Consider the following 9,882-nt stretch of genomic DNA (forward strand, 5'->3'; position numbering starts at 1 on the left):
GCGGCGGTGTAGGTAGATTTTGTCACTGCTCCTCCTCCTCCTCCTCCTCTGTAAGGAGGCAGGGGGGCGACTGGGCCGCCGCGTCCCGTCGGCAGCAGCTGTTTCTCGCAGCCCTGACTGAACCATCGAACAACTACCACACAAACAGAAACACATGAACGAACAAACAAACACAAGCACACATGAAGACACACCACCTTCACGTGACGCTGGGGAGGGAGGAGGAGGAGGAGGAGGAGGAGGATGGGGAGGTGTGGAGGGAGGGAGCACCGGGGTAGCTGATCTCTGTCTACAGTCAGGATTTTCACTACACATCTCTTTTTTTGTTTGAGTCTGTGCAGAGCTGTGGAATGCACCTCCCACCCCCCAAACCCTCTTCACCTCCCCTCACCCCCTTCACCCTCCTGCAATCATATTGCTCCTGCCTTTGCAAACCCAATACTTCCCCTCCTCCTCCTCCTTCCCCCTCTCCTCCTCCTTCACACGCACACTCCTCCTCCTTACTCGGCAGAACACTCCAGTTCCCTTCCCCCTGCTGTCAGCTGGAGCTCATTTCTCTCCCGACATACTCTTCTTGAGTCGTGTGTGTGCGTGCGTGTGCGTGTGTGTGCGACTGCTGAGGTTTAAGAGGAGATGTTGTCTTTGTGGTTACTGACTTCTCTTTGTTCGTGAAGCTCGAGCATTAACAATAACAGCAGCAGCCGTTTTCCCTCCTTGGCCTAAACTCATACATGCCAAACAAATATATACATCCAGGTAACACTTTAGTTTAATTTCTCCCCCCCCCGCCCCCGACCACCTACAGTTTGCATTTAGAGGCACTATGTTAGCAGTAAATGAATATTTTATTATATAATGTAGTTGTAAGTAAGCACAAGTGTTTATTAATGTACTAAATTGGCCTGAGAATGAGACAGACCTGAAGTCTTTGGGTTGAGATACTTGTCCACAGACAGGGAAGAGAGGTCTTAAAAAGGAGAGACACAAAATAAAGCCATCGAACCTTAACGTCTTGTAAACGGCCCAAAACGATTGTCTCTCATCAGCTGTGACAGCAGGTAATTCTCGGCTGTTTTTTTTTTTTTTTTTCACTCCTCGGTTTCATTTCTGCAGGAAAAAGACCGATTTCCACTCGTGATGAATTTACTTCCTCGCAGTAAAGTATTCTCTACTCTACTCTACTCTAAAAGCGCGGCCTCCAGAAAACCGCCGACTTAACTCGCAGAAAAACAAAACAGACTTGAAGATGCTCTTTGTTCCTGCTACGTTAAGACTGTAAATAACCCATAATTCATCACTCTGCAGGAGCTGGTGTCACAACGGTACTCTGTTCAAAAAGAATATCTTGCTCTTACATGAACATGCGATTCTCGAGTTCTCAAATCAGGGACAAACTCCACTTTTCAGACTATTTTCAGAAAGAAAAAAAAAAAAATACTGTCCTATATTTTGACCAATATGTTTTTTTGTCAACAACTTGTCTCCCATAATAAAACCCATAATGAATTCAACACAGTTTACGTGATCAAAATGGTAAAACTTCCACACTTCGGTGAAACTGGAAGCGTTGATTTTTGCTATAGAGCTGATTGATGCTTTATTAGTAACATGAAGTAACTGATTTACTATTGACAGCTATAGTACATTAATAAATACTGTCTCTATAGCTGCTAAGGGCTACATCAGAGTGTGTTTATGGGATGTTTAGTGCTGGGGAGGGGGGGCTGTCCAGATTCATGCACATGTTTTGTCTCCCAGTTCCTTTATACTTAACACTGTACATGACGACACTGAGACGTGTGTGTAAATCGAAGTGTGTGTGTGTGTGTGTGTGAGTGTGACTGTTTCGGATGAGGTTTCTCTGTTGTCTGAACATCTGAAAACACATGTTCTGTTGAGCCCCCTCCTCCTCCTCCTCCTCTCCCTCCCTCCCTCCCCTCCTCTACTTCCTCCTCGCACTGAAAGCTGAGCCTTGACCTCCTACCAACAAGCCCCATCCACCCCTTTCCACTGAAGCCCCCTCACTCCATCCCTCCTCTTCACCACTCTCCTCCTCCTCCTCCTCCTCCCCCTGTTATTCCCATATTGGCGTGCATGAAAGGGCTCGACTGCTCGCGGCCAGAGCAGTGGAGGATCCCTCCTGAATTGCCTTCTAAGTGGTGGGTTAGGGTGGGAGGGGAGGGGAGGGGTTGAAAAATGAAAAAAAGAAGAAAAAAAACAAACAAAAAAAAACAAAAAAACACCAAGCCGTGAAAAAGTAGCCATACTTGTCTCCCAGAATCCAAAAATAAGAAAAATAAAAAATAAGGGGCCACGCTTTTTTACATTTTATTTTTCTACAAGTGCATTTTGTGTATTTATTCCCAGACTGCGGTTACGATAACCTGTGAGCTATGAATGTATATCGCTTTTACTTTTCTACGGCTTAGCAACAGCCACACTCTAGTGCCTTTTTCTGCGACTTGCAGTGTGAGGGGGGGTGTGCGCTCTGTTAGCCATGGTCACACAGATTGAACCCCCCTCCCTCAAAAAACAAAAAAAAAACAACAAAAAACATGTGCCCCCCCACCCCGACCCCACCCCCCTCCCTCCCTCCCTCCCTTGGGGGAAACAAGTGTTATAAGTGGGATGCCTGAATATCCAGTATTGTCTTAATGGCTTCTTTCATCCCTGGTTCTCCTTCTTTTTTTTTCTTTCTTTTTCTTCTCCAGTGTCTTTGTAGGCCGTCGTCCTTTTTTTTTTATTTTTTTTTTTATCAGTGATGTTTCCGTTGATCAAAGCCCGCTAAAAATTTTAAAGACTTTTTCATCGATGGTGGTGGTCATGTTTCTTCTGTTCTTGCTTTCTGAGATTAGAGTCCGTGTTCTTCAGAGGAAGCTTCAGGTGACTGTGTTGTAGTTACTTGCATTAATTAGCTCTATAGTGACAGTTGCTTTCAACTGCGTTGTGTGTTTTTGTGAGACAGTCGTCGTTGTTGAGTAAGGGGCCTGGGTCTCCTCCCCCCCTCCCCCCTATCCACACCCCCCCCACCCTCTCTTCAAGAGGTTTGAAGTATTTTAAACCGACAGTGGAGCGTTTGATACCAAGTTAGCAGCACTTCAGCAGCATCAACAAAAGGACATGTAGGCAGAAATATAAGCTAAACAAAGCACTCCTCGTGTTTTCTCTCCCTAAATATTTATAATGGCTTCCTCGGAGGGCGGGGGAGAGGGAGGGCCGGGGGAGGGGAGGGGGGGTTGTTGGATCACAGAGCGAGATCAGTTCAGGCCAAGTTACATCATCATCATCACTGAACTCAGAGAGAAGCACCAGTTTCTCTGAGTCTGAGGTGACGACTTCAAATTTCCAATGTGCAACCAACAGAGAAGCTGAAATTTATATTGCTATTAAACACTTATACTGTATTATTATGATATATTGAAGCTTAATTATACTATAATACTCATCAGCCATCTATTCTTAATGTTATCGTTACTTTCTATTATTTATATTTCCTTTAAATGTATTTCCTGCTTATCTTCTGTATCTTTTTATAAATATGAATATCATCTTCTTTACAACCTGATTGACCCCCCCCTCCCACAGGAATCAGAAGTTGTACTTTACTGTAATTACAACAACACTGCTTTTCACTTCTTCTTCTTGTTGTCGTCGTTGCACTGATGTAAACAAACAAAAACGTGTGTGTGCGTCCTTTGGTGATTAGCGGGTTAACGGTGCCAGCAGCCAGAGACTCGGTCTGTCTGCAGCGTTGCCAGTGTTGAGGTTTTTTTTTTTTTTTTTTCTTTTTTTTTTCTTGTGAAGCTCAAAGAAATCCGGAGTGAGGTGAACTTGCTTTGTGATCCAGGCCCCTGGTGTGTTAGTTCCTGTGGCCCCTTTAGGCTTCACACAGAAACACACACACACACACACACACACACACATACACCAACCCACTGTGGTAACAAGCCTTCAATGAACGATTCCCTCCCTCCTCCTCCTCCTCCTTCCTCCGTTCCTCCCTGCTCTCCCCTCCTCTCTCTCTCTCTCTTCAGTTTTCTTCTTCCTGCCAACAGTGTTTTTTTTTTTGTTGTTTTTTTTTATTCTGACGCTTTGATAGCTTTAATACTTCGCTCCCGTCTTCTGTTGCCGCCGCCGACCGCCCGGCTCAGCGACACGTTGAACACACACACACACACACACACTCCCTCTGCCCTTAACACTGTAAAACGCCGCCTGAGCACGGAAAACAACATTTAAAGCAAAAAAAAAAAAAACAAAAGACAAAAGAAAGAAAAGAAAACCTGGATCCCTGCCGCCTTATGTGCCCTGCAGTAACCCTCACCCCCTTGACTCCCGCCCTCCTTGCCCTCACCTCTTACCCCCCCTCTCCCCTCTCCCCACCTCATTTTCTCTTAAGGTGTGCCTCTGGCAACAGAACTTCAGGCCGTGATTTACTGAGAATGAACTGTGTGAGCGACATTTGTGAATCTTGCGAGTGTGTTTGTCCGCGATAGGAGAGAATTTAGAGGAAAAGAAACGGTGGGGGTGGGGGGGGGGGGGACAAAACAACAACCAACACCACAACACAACGTTTTCCTTCCTGTCCCCCTTCTCTGTGCATCGATGTGGGAACTTTAAAGTCCTAGTTCATGAACTCTGATCTTTGACCAGGCACTCATTCAGTCCCTTGTGGTGGTAGAGAGAGGGGGGGGGGTGGGTCGGGGGGGTTGCGTGAGGACTCAAGAGAAGACCCACTGTCTATCCACAGTCAATGTTTTATTTATGGACCTCTGCACTTTTGGCTGTGATGACTTCAGTACTTAAGTAGTTACCTGAACTGTATTTTTAAGGATTTTATACAATATTTACATGCAATACAATATGAATTGATTTTTTTTTTTTTCTTTGAAAAACTTTTGTTTGTTTCTTATTTAATTGTCTTTATTTCAGCATGTTTGGTCACTATTATTCACAAACAAACATGCCCTGTCGGATCTATTTTAGGCGTAAAATGTTATGGGGATGTTCCTTGTATGTTTTTTTTTTTGTGTGTGTGTATCATGACTCTTGATGACAGCTGAACACCAAGAAGCAGGTGTTGGAAAATGTTTGGTGGATGAGCTAAACTTGTGTTATCACCCTCTGCTTCCAGTACAAATAACTGGGCCAGAACGAGGACATGAGGAGTCCACACTTCGGTTCAGGGAACTGAAAACTGTTGAGCTACAAAAGGCAAAAAAAAAAAAAAAAGGTTTTTATTTTTCTGTGTCATTTCCAGTTATTGATTTTGTTTTTATTTTTCTACTCATTAATAGAAGTCTGTATCCCCCCCATCCCCCCTTCAAAACAACAACTGTCATTCACATCATTTTATTGTGTTATGGTAAAATGAGACTGAAGAAACACACCAATAGAAAACAATAGAGTTGCGAAGTTGTGGAGCTGTTTTTAAGCCATTCGTTTTTTTTTTCTTCCACTAAATGACATGACAGTTTGGATCTGACGCCCTGAACAGGGAAGCCCCTTCTCTAACTCAGTCTTCTTGTGTTCCTGGAGTTTAATTCCCATATTCTCTTGCACTAGCCATAAGAAACTGAAACATTTCTTTTTTTGTTATTTTAACAACAATTATATTTTTTGAGCACAGGAAAAAAAAAACTGCTCTCTGGTTTCCTCCATGTTATCTTTCCATGGAACGCAGAAGTGATTTCTCATCTTCCTGGTTGTTTATCTCTGTTGTGTAAAAAAAAAAAAAAAAAAAAACCTCCAGTGTTCAGTCCTCTCTGTCCTGCTGCTATTTCAGACATTGCATTAGAAAATATCTGCTGAACTACAACTCCCAAGAGGCATTTTGGCAAATTTCTGGCAGATTAAAATCGGTTCACGTGTGAATATTTTTGTCACTTCTGGATGATGTTGCAACGGTGACAATGAAATCGTTTTTTTTTTTTCCTGAATGAATTCACTGCTGTTCTGACTCACACACACACAACCCAACTCATTTCCTCTCCTGGTGGCTGAGGCTTGTGGGTAATGTAGTATTTTAGAGCCGTCCACTAAGCCAAAAAAAAACTAAAGACAGACATAAAATCGAGTCGAAAACAATTGAAGAGAGTAGTAAAAACAAACCTGGATGATGGTTGGATTATTCAGGGGAGTCCTGTGTTTCTGTGTTACGCTGCACTGAGGATGGTGATGACCGTAAAAACTGAAAACAGGGAAACACTGAATGGAGTAAAACGCTCCCTCTACTTCACAACTCTATGAGCAGGTCGTTGGGAGTGGAGCGTTTCAGCTGCAACTATATTATATATATAATAAGTGTATAAAACAGCGAGGGTAGATTATCTACTGTGTGGATCTTAACAGGACGAGGAAGAAGCAAAAAAAAAAAAAAAAATGGAGCAAAATGGTTCGTTGCTAATATGTGGAGGGGGGTGGGAGGGGGCATGTGCAGACGGGGGTGTTTCCTGTGTCAGTGGTCGTCATAATGTGTCTGTGACAGGGGGACAGGGTTGCCTGTATTTATAAAGGTTTTTTTTTTTATTATTTCTTTTTGTTTAAACTGAGGCGTAAAGCGTTGTCGGAGGCTGAGACTGAGATGTGTCCATATATGTGGTCAAAGCTACAAACGTCGGGCAGAACAAATGAACTGGATGGCAGAAGAACAATTTGGTATTTTTAAAAATGAAAAAACTTGGCATTACCATGCCACCATGTGGCCATATGATGCAAGTTGTTAACAAGGACAAAACATGTTATTTTAATGTTATTTTTTATTTTGAAATCATATTATTAATAAAGTCATTAAGTACTGTTGTCCCGGTGTGTCCCATCATTGACCGCTGTGTGACCCGGTCATGGCCGAGTGTGTGTGTGTGTGTGCTGGGTTCACGTAAAGTTCATGTGATGGTCAGAGCAAGTCTGCGGGGTTAAAAGGACAAGCAGCGGGCCGGGCAATAACGCTCATGATGCATTGACCATCTATCGAGGAAATGTCACTACAGGGAGGGGCGTTCATTGGTAAAGGCTGATCAATAAATCGTACTGTGTGATTCAGCTCTGTGCTGAGAAAAACGTAAGAGGCCACAGCAGACACGTTGACGTGTTCAGGAGGAGGGGAAAGTAGGAAACTGTGGAAATAATGACATAAATGATGGTTGAAGTCCATTTAGTTGATTCATTTTCAGCCGTGGTGGAAGAATTATCACTTAAAAACCACAAAATCAAATGATTTATCGATATATTTATCTTCTTTGTGGTTCATTTCAGCCTATCAGAAGTGAATATTTGCAGAATTTAAGACTCCATTGAGTTTTAAACCAGATTCCTTTTGTTTTTTTATCAGGATGTTAGACAGAGCAATGAGAAATCCTTATTTATTTTAAAACAATTTGTGCCATACCAAAATGATATACAAAGTGATTACCAGATTCATAGGTCATTAAATGATTTTATATTGCAGCCTTAATGGTTGATGATATATTTATGCAATGTTTCTGAAAATAGTTTATTTTTAAGGTTAAAGCTCTAGTTTCAAACTCTCAGGCCACAGTAAAAATGCTGCAGCAGAGACAAACTTGTGTTCTTATTAGGCTTTAACGTGCTGAACACACCTGTGTTTTAATGAAGCACTGATTAAACGCCGTCTTCCAGCTGTGTTGACTGCTCACAGCAGGAGATGCACAGGTGCTGCTAACGACTCTCATCAGGCTCCATGTGTCTGACCGGCACAATGTGGCCGAGGAGAAGACTCATCATGGCAGGTGAGTGGCCCCACACTATTAACATTAACTGTAATATATCTATATAACTCTGTACTGTATAAGGGACTCTATACTGAAACTACTACCACTGGGGTTGTTTGCATGTCGACTCAGCTGCTTGGTTTGTTTTGGGCTCCAGTGCTTTTGAAGTCACCAAGACGCTGTTTTCCTGCAAATTATCAGAATAATTCCTTTATTGAAATATCACCACAAGAGTTTACAAAGTGCAGGAACACAAACAACAATGGCAGAAGAACCCAAACAACTAGACTCCAATAGGATGAATTGACCTTATTGTCACCTGTAGAGGTCGCTGTTGCTGAGGTTCAACTTCAACCTGCAACCGTTTCTAAAACGTCTAATGTTTAATAACATTTCTGTCTCTATATCTTTCTTATGTTTCTTTATTGTCTTTAGCTGAACACATTATCATGACTTTTTTTTTTTTTGCTGTTCAGTTACTTTTACCAAACTGGTTCAACTGATTTAAGGGAGACCGGGGATGGTTGTAACAGCATTACTTTCACCAATCAGGGATAACATCAGAGTTATGTGATCAATATCATGTGTACCCACTCATGGCTGTGTCAGTAAGTGTGTCGGTTTTATAGCCCAAAGACTTTTTAGGTCGGAAACTAATATTTTGGACCCAGTCTAGATTTTGGTTAGTCCTGATACCGTTTAAGTTTGAATTAGGTAACTTGTATAAGATGAAAGAGCAGGTTCTTAGGTAAAATCTGAGTAATTTCATCAACGTTTATTTCAAACCACCACAGCTAGTCAAACAATGACTGACAGGGGTGGGGATGGTTGTACATTTTGTTGTTGTTTTTTTTAGTTACAACCATCTTTCCTGGAATTTTACACAGATTATTAGCTGCTTCTGACCTCCTGCTGAGGGTTTCCATTCATACATGTACACCTTTCATCGGTATTATCAGAATATGTCCTTTAAGACAGCTCTCCTAATGTTAGGATCCACACCACTTCTTCATTTAGCCATCAGTTGTTCATACTGAACAATAGGAAGATGCTTTAGTGCTGGAACATGCACAATAAACTACGGTAACATAGATGCATGTTTTTTGGTGTGGTCTCAGTTTTTAGTGTTTAATCTCCCCAGGTTGTAGGCTACCTACCCTGGTAGACATCAAATAGTGAATTCTGTGATATAGTTTGAGAAGTTTAAGGAACTGCTATTTTTTATTACCTAAATCGTTAATTGGTTTCTTTTTATATTAGAATAAAGATACTGAACAGCAAAATTGTTGCAAATCTAAATATTGTCAGCCTTTTAACATGTTTGCATCCATTTCATTGATGGTGAATGAGGACATGGTGGTTAAAACAGACACACAGTTAAAGCAATGCATTACTAACTTGTTTTCATACATGTGGTGTTCAGATGTTTCAGCTGAACGTAGATTTATTTATGTAATTCAGGTAACCTCATTATCATATACTATTATGGAGAAATTACACTTTGTAGTTCACAATAACTATTTACAATTTTGTATATACTGTGAAAGATGTCACTGATTTTACACAATTACTTCCATCATGTGCAGGTGTTTTTCATTTTTTGGTATGTAAATAATATACAGCACATGTTCATGCAGCTCTGTCCGTTTGTACATTTAACCTCGACTCTGCTGTGAAATATGAATATGAATACAAATCAGGCAGCCAGACACTAATAAAGGGAAGACACGTTTGCTCCATTATCACCGTTTTATTTCTTTACAGATCACACAAACGTTCACATTTCTGTCGGTCATGTACAGAAACTCGACACTCTCTCTCTCTCTCTCTCCAGCAGCGTCATGCACATTTCCATTTTTCAGGCCTGAACTTTATAAACAAACATCAACAGCTCCGTAGGGTCAAGTAAATCCAGTCGTCTGTCTGGGGTCTTGTGAGTTCTTAGTTAAGACGATTTTGGTGATGGAAAAAGTACATTAAGTCCTCTTTGTACTTAAACAAGCCTTTGTTTCAGGAAACCCACTCACCCAGACATTTCTGAATCACCATCATTTCCTTGTTTAATTTTACACACACTCATACACACATCAACATTGCTCTGTTTCGTTAACCCCTGAACTTTTTAATTGCTTCAAACGAACCATAACAATCA

General features: G+C 41.6%; 1 long non-coding RNA gene across 1 annotated transcript; it reads left to right on the forward strand.

Moving 5' to 3' along the window:
- Positions 1-1,946: 1,946 nt before the first annotated feature.
- On the forward strand, positions 1,947-6,801 carry LOC146988988 (uncharacterized). The gene is made up of 2 exons (XR_015035734.1): positions 1,947-2,557; positions 2,616-6,801. It is a non-coding gene; the product is annotated as an uncharacterized LOC146988988 (long non-coding RNA).
- Positions 6,802-9,882: the final 3,081 nt, after the last annotated feature.

This window comes from Trachurus japonicus, chromosome 4 (genome assembly GCF_045865225.1).
Source record: "Trachurus japonicus isolate A0001 chromosome 4, Traja_1.0".
Classification (NCBI taxonomy): domain Eukaryota; kingdom Metazoa; phylum Chordata; class Actinopteri; order Carangiformes; family Carangidae; genus Trachurus; species Trachurus japonicus.